This window comes from Alosa sapidissima, chromosome 7 (genome assembly GCF_018492685.1).
Source record: "Alosa sapidissima isolate fAloSap1 chromosome 7, fAloSap1.pri, whole genome shotgun sequence".
Taxonomy (NCBI): Eukaryota; Metazoa; Chordata; class Actinopteri; order Clupeiformes; family Clupeidae; genus Alosa; species Alosa sapidissima.
This window is the reverse complement of record NC_055963.1, coordinates 8620534-8625503: the sequence shown is the minus strand read 5'-3', so window position 1 is coordinate 8625503 and position 4970 is coordinate 8620534.

Below are 4970 nucleotides of genomic sequence, written 5' to 3'. Positions count from 1 at the left end.
TGTACCTATTTCCTGTGTGCGTAAATGCAGAATGTAAGTTACCTACCATACTTTATCATTAGGTCACCGAAATGTTAACTTGTTAGCTTGTTAACTTGTTGTATTTGTACGTTTGCATACAATATTAGTTAAAGCCATATCCTGTGTTCTTGTGGCTAGTCTGGCTAGTCTAGTTAACTAACATGTTAGCTTACCACTTCATCTACTCAATCATCATCTTCCATGTGTTGAAGTATCCTAGGAATGTCTGTTAACATTGACATTAACTGTGTTGCATTAATATGCTTAATAACGTAGCAATGGCAAGTTGATCACTTAGTACCTTATGTTCACGAATTTACTAGCAGTCTGGTTATTCCTTATACACTGGCGCCATCTAGTGGCAATTCGTTCTAACTGTAATAGTAATCAGGAATCTCATGCACAATATCAATGGCTATGTTAGTAATCCAAGTTTATTCCTAGGCCACTAGCCTGGGTGTTCCCATGCTGCCTTTCGCGCGATTTGATTCACGCTGCTAAGGCAGCCTGGAGACCCTGGAGCAAATTTTCGCCTGAGATAGGGAACCAATCACAGAACAGGGGGGGAAAGCAAGACGATGATGAGCTATGCACAGACGCATTTGATAGACATCTGTGGCACCCAATAAACGGATCTGGGCATTTTTTTCAAATACGAGAAAATGAATGTTTGGTTCCCAGACCACGTCTCATTGAGAAGTGGTGGCGCTAGCCAGGCTAGTAGGCCACGGCTGTCCCTATTACTGTGTGTTTTTAAACATTAATTTCTGAAGAAATGTTGTTTGACTTATAAATGGTCCATTGTCACTTTAAGAACATTGAGGGCCAGTTGTACGTACATTTGCGAACATAACATTATCAGTGCCATGGCCAACCCGCAGAAACTGCACGCTATGACACTTATGTTAACGTCGTATTTATCAAACCTGCAGTTCATCGGCTAAACAGCACCTTTCTCCGCCCCCTACCGCAATTTACGAACATTAACAAATTAATGACATACTTCAATCACAGGTGCAGTTGAATGAAGTTAACTGATGACAGCATTAAAAGGAATCACAATAAGGTGTGTGTGTGTGTGTGTGTGTGTGTCTGTCTATCTTTTTATGCATGTATGTATGTTTGTGTGTGTGTGTGTGTGTCCATTTGCATTGGTCTATTTAAAATGTGTTAATTTGCATTCATGGGAATAAAAGTATGGTACCTTACCATTGCTTCACATTTGACTTTTTTTTCCCCTGTAACATTGTCATTGCCGTGTCCATGTGTTCGTTCTCAACTGCTATGTCAACAGAATTCAGAGAATCACACAGCAGGAAAGACAAGAGAGAAGGCAGATGGAAAAACAGACAGAGAGAGAGAGAGAGAGAGAGAGAGAGAGAGAGAGAGAGAGAGAGAGAGAGAGAGAGAGAGAGAGAGAGTCTGGGGGAAGGAGAACAGCCCCCTCACCCCACTGCACATCTACCCCTGAGAGGGGGAGTGGGATGGGCGGAGAGCCCCGGGCTATAATTAGCAACCCCCAATTTAATCCCGTCAAGGGCCCAGTGTCAACCACTGGGAACAGCGAAGGGAGGAGAGGGGGTGACAGAGAGAGGGAGAGGGAGAGAGGGATGGAGAGAGAGAGACTCCTGCTGAGCTGTCTTTAACCCACTTCCTGGTGTTACTCGTCTGTCACATGGGGATACCCTAGAGCCCTGACCTTTTGACCTGGAAGTGGATCGAAATACGTCTTCTGTTCTGTGTGTGTGAGAGAGAGAGAGCGAGAAAGAGAGAGAGAGTGAGAGAGAGGTTTTATATGATAGGTCTGTGTGTGTGTGTGTGTGTGTGTGTGTGGTTTTTAAAATTTTGGCTATCAGCCCCGATGTGTGTGGCTGAGAAAGTTTCAAGTGTGTGTGTTTTTTTCTTCTTTCTTGGAACCATCACGATGGGTGTGAATCTGAACAAAATGTACACAATGAGATTAGAAAACCAAACAAACAAAATTAAACGGAAGAGGGATGGGGGGGGGGGGGGTGTATGGTGGCCCTGAAGTGCCATACATCATTTACATTTCAGAAAACAAAATGACTAAAATACAGACAAAATGACAAGATGTGATGCACTTTCAAGATTCTGCGGGAAAATGGAGGTACAAGACACAGGTCGCCTCTGTCGACCTCACCTGTCAATCAAACTGTGTGCATCGATGAGGGAAGTTATCCTAATCAAGTTTATGGGTGAGGCCTCTCCCTTTTGTTTATTGATCTGTGAAAGTTCGTGTCCAAGAGCATGTGCACAAGCATGTGTGTGTGTGTGTACTTCTGCAACTGTCTTAGTGCACTTGGATCCCTGTGAGGTAATGCATGCATGTGTGTGTATGTATGTTCTTATGCAGGTGTGCATGTCTGTATTTCCTCACTGTGTTTCACCACCATTTGGATCTCTCTCTCTCTCTCTCTCTCTCTCTCTCTCACACACACACACACACACACACACACACACACACACACACACACACACACACACACACACACACACAGGCCTCAGTCAAGGCTCGCAGCCACGGTGGATGGGGATTGTTATGGCAACCTGAGATGTGGACTGTTTAGACTACATGAGCAGGACGGTGAGGTAATGGCTATGATGTAACCTTGGGGGGTGTTGGTTTGGGAGTGTGTGTGTGTGTGTGTGTGTGTGGGGGGGGGGGGGACTGTACTAATGTTACCCTGGCTGTTACTTCAGGACTCAGTGTGTGGGGAGAGAGAGAGAAAAGAGGAAAAGAGAGGCAGGGGGGGGAAAGAGAGGGAGGGAAGGAGAGGGAAAAGAGGGAGGGAGAGAAAGAGAGGGAGGGGGAGAAAGAGAGGGAGGGAGAGAAAGAGAGGGAGGGAGAGGGAAAAGAGGAAAACAAAACATGCTCTCATCATGTTAGCTGTGTCTACGCACCTAACTGGGGACATTCCTTTACATGTCTTAGTGTTGGGGATTTCTATTAGTAGTTCTATGTACTGTATCATGTGTTTGTGTGTGTGTGTGTGTGTGTGTGTGTTCATCAGAAATGTTTAGTTTGGTGAAAGGTCATATTTCCAACAGGCGCGTAGGGTTTGCAGCAGGACACATAGAGCATGCGATGCTACAAACAATACAAAACAGTCTATTCTTCTCAAGACAAAGACAGTGAGTGAAAATATTTAACATTTGTACTTGCTCAAGTCCACAATAATAACTGATGTGTGTACAGTATTTATACAGTATATATTTGTGTGTGTGTGTGTGTGTGTGTGTGTGTGTGTGTTTTGATAGTGATAGTTGAGGACTGGGATGTGCCTCTAGGAAGGCAATGATTTGTGAAACAGTTCAGATGACACAACACACACGACACAACGCACACACACACGCACACAGACACACACGCACAAACACACACACTCACACACACACACACAGACACACACACACAAACATTTAGGGGATTTAGGGGAGTCATTCAAAAAAGCATGCCATCTCAATGTATCCCCATCAGGCTCATTTCATTGCATGCATGATTGAAAAGGTGTACTAACTCATGTGTGTGTGTGTGTGTGTGTGTGTGTGTGTGTGTGTGTGTGTGTATACGTATATATACTTTTTTGATCCGGTGAGGGAAATTTGGTCTCTGCATTTAACCCAATCGGTGAATTAGTGCAACACAAACAGCACACAGTGAGGTGAAGCACACACTTATCCCGGCGCAGTGAGCTGCCTGCAACAACAGCGGCGCTCGGGGAGCAGTGAGGGGTTAGGTGCCTTGCTCAAGGGCACTTCAGCCATGGCCTACCGGTCGGGGTTCGAACCAGCAACCCTCCGGTTACAAGTGTGTGTGTGTGTGTGTGTGTGTGTGTGTGTGTGTGTGTGTGTGTGTGTGTGTGTGTGTGTGTGTGTGTGTGTTTTCAGTGATGAAGGTTTGTGTGTTAGTACCACTGAGAATTGACACCTTGTGATTATGTTTGAACAGGCAATTAAACACAGGTGGAAGCAAAACAATCTCTTTCACACTCTCTCTCTCTCTCTCTCTACATTCAATTCGATGGGGCTTTATTAGCATTACTGTTTGAGTGCAGTGTTGACAGAGTAATAAAACAAGGTCATAAAGCAATGTGAGTATGTGCACTTACTGTATGTGAATACAGAATGTGTGTGTGTGTGTGTGTGTGTGTGTGTGTGTGTGTGTGTGTGTGTGTGTGTGTGTGTGTGTGTGTGTGTGTATGTGCTACTGCTACAGTACACACAACTTTGCAAACTTTAGCTCTGTGCCCAGCTCATGACATTTCAAGACTGACAGCCTGATGTACGTACATTTGCGAACACAATGTAATCAGCGCCATCACCAAACCGCAGAAAGTGTGCGCCATGCTTCTTCACTTTACGCGCTATCCATCACACCTGAAGCTCATTAGGTAATCAGTGCCTGTCTCCACCCTCTACCGTAATTTGCAGTGCCCACAACTGAAGCATTAAAACATTTAAACATTAAAAGGAATCAAACGTTAACGGTCATGAAATAATGCAATACATGATAAGATGCCAACAAGCAGAAAGAAAATGCAGAGCAGTACCGGTAGTTCTCCACTTAAAAAAATACAGAACTACTGGTGCACGTAGCCTGTGATGGACTTAATAGCAAATCTAGCAGGTAGGAAAGTGGATGAAGTGAAAGTGAAAGTAAGACATTAGAAATGGCAACAAAAGTTAAAGGAGAATTAAGCCGATTTTTCACATACATGTCTGTTTCTCGAGGTCAACGAGTGCTGACGGTACGAAAAAAACAATCAGTTCTACCTAGCTCGTGTTGCTAGCAGCAGCTACAGCGCTACACTCTGCTCTGTGCTAACCTCTAGAAAGAAAGATCTACGTGAAAAATCGCCGTTCTTCTCCTTTAAGGCTGCTTTTGATGAATAGTAGCATAAACCGCAATTTGGATTTAAAAGGGGATG